The sequence below is a fragment of the Arachis stenosperma genome, chromosome 3 (genome assembly GCF_014773155.1).
Source record: "Arachis stenosperma cultivar V10309 chromosome 3, arast.V10309.gnm1.PFL2, whole genome shotgun sequence".
NCBI classification, from domain to species: Eukaryota; Viridiplantae; Streptophyta; class Magnoliopsida; order Fabales; family Fabaceae; genus Arachis; species Arachis stenosperma.
The window spans coordinates 127,422,258-127,437,897 of NC_080379.1; the positions used below are offsets into that span (position 1 = coordinate 127,422,258).

The following is a 15,640-nucleotide window of genomic DNA, read 5'->3' on the forward strand; positions in this document are numbered from 1 at the left end:
CTTGTTGAGTCAGTATCTTGTTCTGAGCCAATATGGCATTCAGAGTGTCAATCTCAAGAACTCCTTTCTTCTGACTAGTCCCATTGTTCACAGGATTTCTTTCAGAAGTGTACATGAACTGGTTATTTGCAACCATTTCAATCAATTCTTGAGCTTCTGCAGGCGTCTTCTTCAGATGAAGAGATCCTCCAGCAGAGCTATCCAAAGACATCTTGGATAGTTCAGAGAGACCATCATAGAAAATACCTATGATGCTCCATTCAGAAAGCATGTCTGAAGGACATCTTCTGATTAATTGTTTGTATCTTTCCCAAGCTTCATAGAGGGATTCTCCATCCTTCTGTCTGAAGGTTTGGACTTCCACTCTAAGCTTACTCCATCTTTGTGGTGGAAAGAACTTTGCCAAGAAGGCATTGACTAGCTTTTCCCAAGAGTCCAGGCTTTCTTTAGGTTGAGAATCCAACCATATTCTAGCTCTGTCTCTTACAGCAAAAGGGAATAGCATCAGTCTATAGACCTCAGGGTTAACCCCATTAGTCTTGACTGTGTCACAGATTTGCAAGAATTCAGTTAAGAACTGATGAGGATCTTCCATTGGAAGTCCATGGAACTTGCAATTCTGTTGCATTAGAGAAACTAATTGAGGCTTAAGCTCAAAGTTGTTTGCTCCAATGGCAGGGATAGAGATGCTTCTCCCATAAAAATCAGGAGTAGGTGCAGTGAAGTCACCCAGCACCTTCCTTGCATTGTTGGCATTGTTGTTGTTTTCGGCTGCCATGTGTTCTTCTTCCTTGAAGAATTCGGTCAGGTCCTCTAAAGAGAGTTGTGCCTTGGCTTCTCTTAGCTTTCTCTTCAAGGTTCTCTCGGGTTCAGGGTCAGCTTCAACAAGAATGCCTTTGTCTCTGCTCCTGCTCATATGAAAGAGAAGAGAACAAGAAAATGTGGAGTCCTCTATGTCACAGTATAGAGATTCCTTGAAATGTCAGAGGAAAAGAGAAATAGAAAGAAGAAGGAGAAGATGAATTCGAACTTTAATTAGATAAGGTTCGAATTGTGCATTTAGAAGGAGTGGTACTCCATAAATAGAAGGATGTGGGAAGGAGGGAAGAGAATTTTCGAAAATTCAATTAAAAGATTTTGAAAACATTTTGAAAATTTGATTGATAATTTTTGAAAATTAAAAGTGAAAAAGAAATCAAGTGATTTTTGAAAAAGATTTTGAAATTAGAAATTAAAAAGATTTGATTGAAAACTATTTTGAAAGAGATGTGGTTAAAAAGATTTAATTGAAAAGTTATGGTTTTAAAAAGATGTGATTGAGAAGATATGGTTTGAAAACAATTTTAAAAGATATGATTTGAAAACAATTTTAAAAAAGATTTGATTTTAAAATAAATGACTTGCCTAACAAGAAAAGATATGATTCAAAACATTAAACCTTTCTCAACAGAAAAGGCAACAAATTTGAGATGTTCAATCAAATCATTAATTGTTAGTAAGTATCTTTGAAAAAGGAAAGAAATTGATTTTGAAAACATTTGATTGAAAAGATATGATTTGAAAAAGATTTGATTTTGGAAAACTTTGAAAACTTGAAAAAAAATTGATTTTGAAAACAGAATCTTCCCCCTAGCACCATCCTGGCGTTAAACGCCCAGAATGGTATACATTCTGGCGTTTAACGCCCAAAATGCTACCTCTTTGGGCGTTAAACGCCCAACCAGGTGCCCTGGCTGGCGTTTAAACGCCAGTCTGCCTTCTTCATTGGGCATTTTTGAATGCTCAGCTTTTTCTGTATAATTCCTCTGCAGTATGTTCTGAATCTTCAATTCTTTGTATCATTGACTTGAAAAGACACAAATTAAAAATATTTTGGATTTTAATAATCAAAATGCAAAAGGAATCAATTAACAATGCATGCAAGACACCAAACTTAGCAGTTTGTATACTACTGACACTAACTATATGAGAATGCATATGAGACACACAAAATGCTTCAAGTCAATAGAATTCAAAGATTAGAACACAAAAATCATCAAGAATTACTTGAGGATCCTTAAGACACATGAATGAATGCATGCAATTGACACTAAACTTAAGATGAGACACTAGACTTAAGCAGGAAACATCAAATATTTTTGGTTTTTATGATTTTGTAAATTTTTTTTTTTTTGTGTTTTTCGAAAATTAAGTGGGAAAAGGTATCAAAATCCTTGATGAGAATTCCAGGAATCAGTGCAATGCTAGTCTAAGACTCCGGTCCAGGAATTAGACATGGCTTCACAGCCAGCCAAGCTTTCAAGGAAAGCTTCGGTCCAAAACACTAGACATGACCAAAGGTCAGCCAAATCTTAGCAGATCACTGCTCCAAGAGCAAAATTGATGAGAATCAACAAGCTCTTGTGGTGATAAGTTGAAACCTCGGTCCAATCAGATTAGACATGGCTTCTCAGCCAGCCAGATTTCAACAAATCATCATGAAACTCTAGAATTCATCTTCAAGAATTTCGAAAAAAATAAATACCTAATCTAAGCAACAAGATGAACCGTCAGTTGTCCAAACTAGAACAATCCCAGGCATTGTTACCAAAAGCTTGCTCAAAACTTGAACAATCCCCGGCAACGGCGCCAAAAACTTGGTGCGCGAAATTGTGAACAATACTTTTCACAACTCTCATAATCCCTGGTCATGAACTCCAAAAACTTGGTGGTTCAATTCCATGGCATTACACAACTTCGCACAACTAACCAGCAAGTGCACTGGGTCGTCCAAGTAATACCTTACGTGAGTAAGGGTCGATCCCACGGAGATTGTTAGCATTGAAGCAAGCTATGGTCATCTTGTAAATCTTAGTCAGGCAGACTCAAATGTATATGATGATGAACGAAAATAACATAGAAGATAAAGATAGTGATACTTATGTATATCATTGGTGTAAGAGCTTCAGACAAGCGTATGAAGATGCCTTCCCTTCCGTCTCTCTGCTTTCCTACTGCCTTCATCCAATCCTTTCTTACTCCTTTCCATGGCAAGCTCGTGTAGGGTTTCACTGTTGTCAGCAGCTACCTCCCATCCGCGCAGTGAAAGCTAATGCACGCACTCTGTCACAGTGCTGCCAATCACCGGTTTGGTTTCCTCCCCTACCGGAATAGAATCACTCTTTTGTGTCTGTCACTAACGCCCAGTAGGTTACAGGTTTGAAGCACGTCACAGTCATTCAATCATTGAATCCTACTCAGAATACCACAGACAAGGTTAGACCTTCCGGATTCTCTTGAATGCCGCCATCAGTTCTTGCCTATACCACGAAGACTCTGATCTCACGGAATGGCTGGCTCGTTTGTCAGGCGAGCACTCGGTTGTCAGGCGATCAACCATGCATCATGCAATCAGAAATCCAAGAGATATTCACCAAGCCTCGAATGCTTGTAGAACAAGAATGGTTGTCAGTCACCTTGTTCATAGGTGAGAATGATGATGAGTGTCAATCATCACCTTCATCAAGTTGAAGAACAAGTGATATCTTGGATAAAGAACAAGCGGAATTGAATGGAAGAACAAATAGTAATTGCATTAATACTCGAGGTACAGCAGAGCTCCACACCTTAATCTATGGTGTGTAGAAACTCCACCGTTGAAAATACATAAGAACAAGGTCTAGGCATGGCCGTGAGGCCAGCCCCCAAATGATCTAAGAACTAGATGTCCAAAGATGATCAAAGGATCTAAAAATAATCCAAAGATGAAAATACAATAGTAAAAGGTCCTACTTATAGAAAACTAGTACATAGATGAGTAAATGACATAAAAATCCACTTCCGGGCCCACTTGGTGTGTGTTTGGGCTGAGCAATGAAGAAATTTCGTGTAGAGACTCTCCTTGGAGTTAAACGCCAGCTTTAGTGCCAGTTTGGGCGTTTAACTCCCAATTAGGTGCCAGTTCCGGCGTTTAACGCTGGATTTTCTTGAGGTGACTTTGAACGCCGGTTTGGGCCATCAAATCTTGGGCAAAGTATGGACTATTATATATTGCTGGGAAGCCCAGGATGTCTACTTTCCAACGCCGTTGAGAGCGCGCCAATTGGGCTTCTGTAGCTCCAGAAAATCCACTTCGAATGCAGGGAGGTCAGAATCCAACAGCATCTGCAGTCCTTTTCAGTCTCTGGATCAGATTTCTGCTCAGGTCCCTCAATTTCAGCCAGAAAATACCTGAAATCACAGAAAAACACACAAACTCATAGTAAAGTCCAGAAAAGTGAATTTTAACTAAAAACTAATAAAAATATACTAAGAACTCAACTAAAACTACTAAAAACATACTAAAAACAATGCCAAAAAGCATACAAATTATCCGCTCATCACTGACACAGTACATGATAAGGAAGTAGATCAGGATGTCTACAGATTATTACTGTTTCCATTTGCTGTAAAAGATCAAGCTAAGAGGTGGTTAAATAACCAACCTAAGAACAGCATAAGGACATGGAAACAGTTGTCAAAAAAATTCCTGAATCACTATTTTCCTCCAAAACGGATGACACAGCTAAGGCTGAGCATCCAAGGCTTCAAACAAGGAGATAATGAATCTCTTTATGACACTTGGGAGAGATACAGAGAGATGCTGAGAAAATGTCCCTCTGAAATATTTTCAGAGTGGGTGCAATTAGACATCTTCTACTCAGGGCTTACAGAAAAAGCTCAGATTTCTCTAGATCACTCAGCTAGTGGATCTATACATATGAGAAAAGAAATTGAAGAAGCTCAAGAGCTTATTGATACAGTTGCCAAAAATCAGCATCTGTACCTAAGCAATGAATCTTCCATGAAAGAAGAAGCTAAAACAGTAACTGCTGAACTCAGTCCTGTAGATCAGGCTAATGAATTCAATCAGCAATTAGACTTTCTAACAAAATAGCTAGCCGAGTTCAAGGAGATATTACAAGAAACAAGAATGGCTAACCAAAATCCCTCTAAGGACAATCAGAGCCCAGAGAGGAATAATGCTGGCGCTGAACGCCCAAACCATGCTCATTCCTGGCGTTCAACGCCAGAAACAAGCAAGGACTTGGCGTTGAACGCCTAAAGGGAGCACAGTTCTGGCGTTCAGACGCTAGAAACAGGCAAGGAGCTGGCGTCTAACGCCACTCCAACTTCCACCCCTGGCATTCAAATGCCAGTGGGGGATCAGACACATACAAGTGCTGATAACAACCCTTCTAAAAAGGCTTCCCAACTCACTTCTACAGGTAATAAACCTGCAGCAACTAAGGTTGAGGAATACAAAGCCAAAATGCCTTATCCTCAAAAACTCCGCCAAGCAGAACAGGATAAGCAATCTGCCCGCTTTGCAGACTATCTCAGAACTCTTGAAATAAAGATTCCGTTTGCAGAAGCACTTGAGCAAATACCCTCTTATGCCAAGTTCATGAAAGAGATCTTAAGTCATAAGAAGGATTGGAGGGAAACTGAAAAAGTTTACCTCACTGAAGAATGCAGTGCAGTTATCCTAGAAAGCTTACCTGAGAAGCTTAAGGATCCCAGAAGCTTTATGATACCATGCACATTAGAGGGTACTTGTACCAAGCAAGCTCTATGTGATCTTGGGGCAAGTATCAACTTAATACCTGCATCTATTATCACAAAGCTTGGTTTGACTGAAGAAGTCAAACCAACCCGGATATGTCTTTAACTTGCTGATGGCTCCATTAAATACCCATCAGGCGTGATTGAAGACATGATTGTCAAGGTTGGGCCATTTGCCTTTCCTACTGACTTTGTGGTGCTGGAAATGGAGGAGCACAAGAGTGCAACTCTCATTCTAGGAAGACCTTTCCTAGCAACTGGCCGAACCCTCATTGACGTCCAAAAAGGGGAAGTAACCCTGAGAGTCAATGAGGAGGAGTTTAAGTTGAATGTTGTCAAAGCCATGCAACATCCAGACACCCCCAAATGACTGCATGAGTGTTGATATTATTGACTCTCTGGTAAGAGAGGTCAATATGACTGAGAGTCTCGAATCAAAGCTAGAGGACATCTTTAAAGATGTTCAGCCTGATCTGGAGGAATCAGAGAGAATAATAGAACCTCTGAAAATCCCTCAGGAAGAGGAGAAACCTCCTAAACCCGAGCTCAAACCATTACCACCATCCCTGAAATATACATTTCTGGGAGAAGGTGATACCTTTCCTGTAATCATAAGCTCTACCTTAGAGCCACAGGAAGAGGAAGCACTAATTCAAGTGCTAAAGACACACAAGATAGCTCTTGGGTGGTCCATTAGTGATCTTAAGGGCATTAGACCAGCCAGATGCATGCACAAGATCTTATTGGAGGGTGACGCTAAGCCAGTGGTCCAACCACAAAGGCGGCTGAATTCAGCCATGAAGGAAGTGGTGTAGAAGGAGGTCACTAAATTACTAGAGGCTGGGATTATTTATCCTATTTCTGATAGTCCCTGGGTAAGCCCTGTTCAAGTCGTCCCTAAGAAGGGAGGCATGACAGTGGTTCATAATGAAAAAAATGAACTTGTTCCAACAAGAACAGTTACAGGGTGGCGTATGTGTATTGATTATAGAAGGCTCAATACAGCCACCAGAAAGGATCATTTTCCTTTACCATTCATAGACCAGATGCTAGAAAGACTAGCAGGTCATGAATACTACTACTTCCTGGATGGATATTCAAGTTATAATCAAATTGCAGTAGATCCCCAGGATCAAGAGAAAACGGCATTCACATGTCCATCTGGAGTATTTACATACAGAAGGATGCCATTTGGCCTGTGCAATGCACCTGCAACATTTCAGAGGTGCATGCTCTCAATTTTCTCTGATATGGTGAAAAAATTTCTGGAAGTCTTCATGGATGACTTTTCAGTTTTTAGAGACTCATTCAGCTCTTGTCTTAACCATCTAGCACTTGTTCTAAAGAGATGCCAAGAGACTAACCTGGTTTTAAACTGGGAGAAATGTCACTTTATGGTGACTGAAGGAATTGTCCTTAGGCACAAAATTTTGAACAAAGGAATAGAGGTGGATCAAGCTAAGGTAGAGGTAATTGAAAAATTACCACCACCTGCCAATGTTAAGGCAATCAAAAGCTTTCTGGGGCATGCAGGATTCTAGAAGAGGTTTATAAAGGATTTTTCAAAAATCGCCAAACCTCTGAGCAACCTGCTAGCTGCTGACACGCCATTTTTCTTTGATAAGGAGTGTCTGCAGGCTTTTGAAACTCTGAAAGCTAAATTGGTCATAGCACCAATCATCTCTGCACCAAACTGGACATTGCCATTTGAACTAATGTGTGATGCCAGTGACCATGCCATTGGTGCAGTGTTGGGACAAAGGCATGACAAGCTGCTACACGTTATTTACTATGCCAGTCGTGTTCTAAATGATGCACAGAAGAACTACACAACCATAGAAAAAGAGCTACTTGCAATGGTTTACGCCATTGACAAGTTTAGATCCTATTTAGTAGGATCAAAAGTGACCATGCCGCTCTTAAATATCTACTCACAAAGCAGGATTCAAAACCCAGACTCATAAGATAGGTGTTGCTCCTGCAAGAGTTTGATATAGAAATAAGAGACAGAAAAGGGACAGAGAATCAAGTAGCAGATCACCTGTCCCGAATAGAACCAGTAGAAGGGGCGTCCCTCCCTCTTACTGAGATCTCAGAAAACTTTTCGGATGAGCAACACTTTGCCATCCAGAAAGTGCCATGGTTTGCAGACATTGCAAACTACAAGGCAGTAAGATTCATACCCAAAGAATACAGTAGACAACAATCAAAGAAGCTGATCACAGATGCAAAGTATTATCTTTGGGATGAGCCGTATCTCTTTAAGAGATGTGCAGACGGAGTAATTCGTAGATGTGTGCCTAGAGAAGAAGCGCAGAAGATCCTATGGCACTGCCATGGATCACAGTATGGAGGACATTTTGGAAGTGAGCGAACAGCCGCAAGAGTCCTCCAATGTGGCTTCTACTGGCCTACTCTCTATAAAGATTCCCGAGTGTTTGTGCTTAATTGCGACAGTTGCCAAAGATCTGGCAATCTGCCTCACAGTTATGCCATGCCTCAACAAGGGATCTTGGAGATTGAGTTGTTTGATGTATGGGGTATTGACTTCATGGGACCTTTCCCACCATCAAACTCAAACACTTATATTCTGGTGGCAGTGGATTATGTATCCAAATGGGTGGAAGCTATTGCAACACCCATTAATGACACTAAGACCGTGTTAAAATTCCTCTAGAAACACATCTTCAGCAGATTTGGTACCCCTAGAGTATTAATCAGTGATGGGGGCACTCACTTCTGTAATAAACAGCTTTACTCTGCTTTGGTTCGTTATGGAGTTAGCCACAGGGTAGCCACTCCATATCATCCATAGACAAATGGGCAAGCTGAAGTCTTTAACAGAGAGCTTAAAAGAATTCTGGAACGGACTGTAATTAACCGTAGAAAGGATTGGGCAAGAAGCTTGGATGATGCTCTGTGGGCATACAGAACAGCATTCAAGACACCTATAGGGACCTCTCCATACCAGCTCGTGTATGGAAAGGCGTGTCACTTGCCAGTGGAACTGGAACACAAGGCCTACTGGGCAACCAGATTCCTAAACCTTGATGCTAAGTTAGCTAGAGAAAAACGATTGCTCCAGTTAAATGAGCTCGAAGAATTTAGACTCAATGCTTTCGAGAATGCAAAAATTTACAAAGAGAAAGCAAAAAGATGGCATGATAAGAAACTGTCATCCAGAGTCTTTGAGCCGGGGCAGAAAGTTCTGCTATTTAATTCTAGGCTCAAATTATTCCTCGGGAAACTAAAATCCCGGTGGAGAGGTCCATATGTGATTACAAGTGTATCACCATATGGATACGTAGAGCTTCAGGATAATGACTCTAACAAAAAGTTCATTGTTAATGGACAGAGAGTTAAACATTATCTTGAAAGTAATTTTGAGCAAGAATGCTCAAAACTAAGACTTGATTAAAGCTCTGTAATAGTCCAGCTAAGGACAATAAAGAAGCGCTCGCTGGGAGGCAACCCAGCCATTTACAAAATTTAATTTTATTTGTTTTTGTTAAAATTTTTACAGGTATATGTCAAAGTGTCTTCAAAAGGTAGAATAGCAATTGCTTGAATTCACAGAGCTACAGGGGAAGTTAGAATCTCACTGGCATGAAAAAGCCAGTAAGAAACATTTTGGGCGTTGAACGCCCAAAAGAAGCATCCACTGGGCGTTCAACACCAGTAAGAATGGCCATCTGGGCGTTGAACGCCAGAAAGAAGCATCTTCTGGGCGTTGAACGCCAGAAATAAGCTCTTTCTGGGCGTTTAACGCCAGAATTACAGCATCCTGGGCATTTAGAGAAATGCCCAGTGACAAAGGACTTCCTGGCGTTCAACGCTAGAAAGAAGCAATAGCTGGGCGTTGAACGCCCAGGAGAAGCAGCAATTGGGCGTTAAACGCCCAAAACATGCAGCATTTGGGCGTTTAACGTCAGGATGGTGGGGAGGAGGTAAAATTCGTTTTTCTTTACAAATTTTCAAAATTTTTATGTTTCAATTCATGATTTCTTGCATAAACATGTTTCAAAATGTCATCCTTTAATTTCAAAAATTTTAATCCTAATTTCTAAAAACTCTAATTTCTAAAATCCCTTTCTCAAAAATAATATATCTTCATACATAAACATAAACCTTTTTCCAATCCAATCCAACTCTTTTTCCATTTTTTTCAAAACTTAATTATCTTTTAAAATCTTTTTCAAATTAAAAATTCAGATTTATTTTTAAATATCATTCATATCTTTTTTAAATTATATCTTTTTCTTATCATATTTATCTTTTATAAATCATATCTTTTATCTTATATCTTTTTCTTATTTTCGAAAACCCACCCCCCCTTTATATCCACTTCGGCGCCCCTCTCATCATTCCTCATTCCACACTTGCTCTCCTCCTATCCCTCTCCTTTCTTTTCTTTTGCTTGAGGACAAGCAAACCTCTAAGTTTGGTGTGTTATCTGTGATCACTAAGATCATGGCCCCTAAAGGAAAATAACCCACCCCAAGAGGCAATAAAGAGAGTATTCCAAAACCACTTTGGAATCAAGGGAAGTTCTTGACTAAAGAACACTCAGACCATTACTACAAAATAATGGGTCTAAGATCAGTGATCCCAGAAGTCAAGTTCGATCTGAAAGAAGATGAATATCCGGAGATCCAAGAACAAATTCAAAACAGGAACTGGGAAATCCTAGCTAATCCTGAAACAAAAGTGTGAAGGAATATGGTTCAGGAGTTCTATGCTAATCTATGGCAGACAGACAGGCAAAGAATAATTGGAGCTGCCCTCTATGACCATCGGACCTTAGTCAGAGGAAAGATTGTTCACATCCATCCTGACAAAATCAGGGAGATCTTTAAGCTTCCTCAACTGAAAGATGACCCAGACTCCTTTAATAGGAGAATGATGAGGGTAAACAAAGGTCTGGACAAGATTCTAGAGGATATATGCATCCCTGGAGCCAGGTAGACCACCAGCACCACTGGCATCCCAAATCAACTCAAGAGAGAAGATCTCAAACCAGTTGCCAGAGGCTGGCTGGACTTTATTGGGCGTTCTATATTGCCCACCAGCAACCGTTCTGAAGTTACTGTTAAAAGAGCAGTGATGATTCACTGCATCATGTTGGGAAGAGAAGTAGAAGTTCATCAACTAATCTCGTGTGAACTCTACAAAATAGCAAACAAGAACTCCAAGGATGCCAAATTGGCCTATCCAAGCTTAATTTCTATGCTCTGTAGAGATGCCGGAGTGAAGATGGGAATAACTGAGTATATCTCAGTTGAGCGGCCAATCACTAAAATATCAACGGAAAGACAACAGCTGCAGGATGATCCAATCAAGAGGAGAGCACAAGAATTCCTCCCAGAACTTCCTCAATTCGAATATTGAGAACATCTTGAGGCATCTATTTCCAAGTTACAAGAAGTTATGAACCAAATAAAGGAAGAACAGAACAATCAAAGTAGCATGCTTTGCAAATTGCTTAGGGAACAAGAAGAGCAAGGGCGTGACTTAAGGGAGCTGAAGCGCCAGAAATTAATCCTTGAAGGACCAAGCACCCCACAGATCAGAGGAACATCCACTTCCCAAAATACAGGTTGTTGAGTTCTAATTTTAGCTTTAACTCTGTGATAGTGTTATCATAGGAATTTACCTTAGAAGTTATACAGTAGTAGTAGTAAATTAGCATATCTATTCTGGTTTTATTTCCAATTAAGTTATAATTTATTTTTCTCATCATCATCAAACATGAATAAAATAGTAGATTTTTAGAATAAAGAGGCAATATTTTTTTTCGAGTTCTTAATAAGAAAAATTCTAATTATTTATATGTGGTGGCAATACTTTTTGTCTTCTGAATGAATGCTTGAACAGTGCACATTTTGTATCCTGAATTTTACGAATGTTGGCTCCTGAAAGAATGAGGAACACGAAAAATATTATTGATGATCTGAAAAATCATGAATTTGATTCTTGAAGCAAGAAAAAGCAGTAAAAAAAAAAACTTTTACAAGAAATCATTGTACCAAGAAAAAGAAGAAAAGCCAATAGCCCTTAAAACCAAAAGGCAAGGGTGAAAAGGATCCAAGGCTTTGAGCATTAGTGGATAGGAGGGCCCAAGGAAGTAATTCCAGGCCTAAGCGGCTAAATCAAGCTGTCCCTAACCATGTGCTTGTGGCATGCAGGTCCAAGTGAAAAGCTTGAGACTGAGTAGTTAAAGTCGTGATCCAAAGCAAAAAGAGTGTGCTTAAGAGCTCTGGACACCTCTAACTGGGGACTTTAGCAAAGCTGAGTCACAATCTGAAAAGGTTCACCCAGTCATGTGTCTGTGGCATTTATGTATCCGGTGGTAATACTGGAAAACAAAGTGCTCAGGGCCACGGCCAAGACTCATAAAGTAACTGTGTTTAAGAATCAACATACTACACTAGGAGAATCAATAATACTATCTGAATTCTAAGTTTCTATGGATGCCAACCATTCTGAATTTCAAAGGATAAAGTGAGATGCCAAAACTGTTCAGAGGCAAAAAGCTACTAGTCCCGCTCATCTAATTAGAATCTGGGCTTCACTTAAAACTCTGAGATATTATTGCTTCTTGACTTATTTTTATCCTCTTTTATTTATCTAGTTGCTTGGGGACAAGCAACGGTTTAAGTTTGGTGTTGTGATGAGCGGATATTTTATACGCTTTTTGGGGGTAATTTCATGTAGATTTTAGTATGTTTTAATTAGTTTTTAGTAGAATATCATTAGTTTTTAGGCAAAAATCATATTTCTGGACTTTACTATGAGTTTGTGTATTTTTCTGTGATTTCAGGTATTTTCTGACTGAAATTGAGGGGGCTGAGCAAAAATCTGATTTAGGCTGAAAAAGGACTGCTGATGCTGTTGGATCCTGACCTCCCTGCACTCAGAATGAATTTTCTGGAGCTACAGGAGTCCAATTGACGCGCTCTCAATTGGGTTGGAAAGTAGACATCCAGGGCTTTCCAGAAAAATATAATAGTCCATACTTTGCGCAAAGATAGATGACGTAAACTGGCGTTCAACACCAGTTCCATGTTGCAGTCTGGCGTCCAGCGCCAGAAACAGGTTACAAGTTGGAGTTCAACGCCCAAAACACGTTACAACCTGGCGTTCAACTCCAGAAACAGCCCAAGCACGTGAGAGGCTTAAGTCTCAGCCCCAGCACACACCAAGTAGGCCCCAGAAGTGGATTTTTCTCACCAATTATCTTAGTTTATTCATATTCTGTAAACCTAGGTTACTAGCTTACTATTTAAATAACTTTTAGAGACTTATTTTGTATCTCATGATATTTTCAGATCTGAATTTTATACACTTTGACGGCATGAGTCTCTAAACTCCATTGTTGGGGGTGAGGAGCTCTGCAGCGTCTCGATGAATTAATGCAATTGTTTCTATTTCTCCATTCAAACGTGTGTGTTCCTATCTAAGATGTTCATTCGCACTTAATTATGAATAAGGTGATGATCCGTGACACTCATCACCTTCCTCAATCCATGAACGTGTGCCTGACAACCACCTCCGTTCTACATCAGATTGAATGAGCTTCTCTTAGATTCCTTAATCAGAATCTTCGTGGTATAAGCTAGAATTGATGGCGGCCGCTCTTGAGGATCCGGAAAGTCTAAACCTTGTCTGTGGTATTCCGAGTAGGATTCAAGGATTGAATGGCTGTGACGAGCTTCAAACTCGCGATTGCTGGGCGTGATGACAAACGCAAAAGGATCAATGGATCCTATTCCAACATGATCGAGAACCAACAGCTGATTAGCCGTGCTGTGACAGAGCATCTGGACCGTTTTCACTGAGAGGATGGGAGGTAGCCACTGACAATGGTGACACCCTACATACAGCTTGCCATGGAAGGAACTTTGCACTTTGGAATTGAGTTGAATATTACATTACAGGAATTCAGAAGACAAAGCATCTCCAAAACTCCAACATATTCTCCATTATTAAAGTAACAATTATTTATTTCACGCTCTTTTATTTTTCTAATAATTCCAACTGATAATTTTAATTGATATCCTGACTAAGAATAATAAAATAAACATAGCTTGCTTCAAACCAATAATCTCCGTGGGATCGACCCTTACTCACGTAAGGTATTACTTGGACGACCCAGTGCACTTGCTGGTTAGTTGTGTGAATTGTCAAAGAGTGGGATTGCATTTCGTGCACCAGTCTCTATATGAGCCTCAGATTCCTTTGGGTCCTCAATAGAGAACTCCTTCTTGCTTGAGAGATGTCCCATGAGGTCTTCCTCATTGGGATTCACGTCCTCTCCTTCCTCTCTAGGTTCGGCCATATTGATTATATCAATGGCCTTGCACTCTCTTTTTGGATTTTCTTCAGTATTGCTTGGGAGAGTACTAGGAGGAGTTTCAGTGACTTTCTTACTCAGCTGGCCCACTTGTGCCTCCAGATTTCTGATGGAAGATCTTGTTTCACTCATGAAACTTAAAGTGGCCTTGGACAGATCAGAGACTATATTTGCTAAGTTAGAGGTATTTTGCTCAGAATTCTCTGTCTGTTGCTGAGAAGATGATGGAAAAGGCTTGCTATTGCTGAGCCTGTTTCTTCCACCATTATTAAAGCCTTGTTAAGGCTTTTGTTGATCCCTCCATGAGAAATTTGGATGATTTCTCCATGAAGAATTATAGGTCTTTCCATAAGGTTCACCCATGTAATTTACCTTTGCCATTGCAGGGTTTTCAGGATCATAAGCTTTTTCTTCAGAAGATGCCTCTTTAGTACTATTGGATGCATTTTGCCATCTATTCAGACTTTGAGAAATCATGTTGACTTGCTGAGTCAACATTTTGTTCTGAGCCAATATGGCATTCAGAGCATCAATTTCAAGAACTCCCTTCCTCTGAGGCATCCCATTATTCACGGAATTCCTCTCAGAAGTGTACATGAATTGGTTATTTGCAATCATTTCAATAAGTTCCTGAGCTTCTGCAGGCATTTTCTTTAGGTGAATGGATCCACCTACAGAATGGTCCAGTGATATCTTAGAGAACTCAGATAGACCATAATAGAATATATCTATCATGGTCCATTCTGAAAACATGTCAGAAGGACACTTTTTGGTCATCTACTTGTATCTTTCCCAAGCTTCATAAAGGGATTCACCATCTTTTTGCTTGAAGGTCTGAACATCCACTCTAAGCTTGCTCAGCTTTTGAGGAGGAAAGAATTTAACCAAGAAGGTCGTGACCAGCTTATCCCAGGAGTCCAGGCTATCCTTAGGTTGTGAGTCCAACCATGTTCTAGCTCTGTCTCTTACAGCAAAAGGGAAAAACATGAGCATGTAGACTTCAGGATCTACTCCATTCGTATTTACAGTCTCACAGATCTGCAAGAACTCAGTTAAAAACTGATAGGGATCTTCTGATGGAAGTCCATGAAACTTGCAGTTTTGTTGCATTAGAGCAACTAGTTGAGGTTTCAGCTCAAAATTGTTTGCTCCAATAGCAGGAATTGAGATGCTTCTTCCATCAAACTTGGAAGTAGGTGTAGTATAATCACCAAGCATCCTCCTTGCATTATTGTTGTTGGGTTCAGCTGCCATCTCCTTTTCTTGTTCGAAAATTTCAGCAAGGTTGTCTCTGGATTGTTGTAATTTAGCTTCTCTTAGTTTCTTCTTCAGAGTCCTTTCAGGTTCTGGATCAGCTTCAACAAGAATGCCTTTTTCCTTGTTCCTGCTCATATGAGAAAGAAGAAAACAGAAAAGGAAGAGGAATCCATTATGTCACAGTATAGAGATTCTTTTATGTTAGTAGAAGAAGAAGGGAATAAAGAAAGGAGAATCCAAACACAAAGGTGAGGATAGGGGCAGAGATGTGAGATGAAGATAAGTGTTAGTAAATGAATAAATAAATAGAATAAGATGAGAGACAGAAGTTTTCGAAAATAATTTTGAAAAGGAGTTAATGATTTTTGAAAATTAAGATAAGAAATAAAATTAAAATTAAAATTTAAAACAATTAATTAATTAAAAAGAATTTTTGAAAAAGAGGGA

At 39.7% G+C, this 15,640-nt stretch overlaps 2 non-coding genes across 2 annotated transcripts; both read left to right on the forward strand.

Moving 5' to 3' along the window:
- The first annotated feature begins 265 nt into the window (after window positions 1-265).
- Window positions 266-373, forward strand: LOC130971871 (small nucleolar RNA R71). Its single transcript, XR_009083076.1, has one exon. It is a non-coding gene; the product is annotated as a small nucleolar RNA R71 (small nucleolar RNA).
- A 14,314-nt stretch (window positions 374-14,687) lies between these two features.
- On the forward strand, window positions 14,688-14,791 carry LOC130971952 (small nucleolar RNA R71). Its single transcript, XR_009083157.1, has one exon. It is a non-coding gene; the product is annotated as a small nucleolar RNA R71 (small nucleolar RNA).
- Window positions 14,792-15,640: the final 849 nt, after the last annotated feature.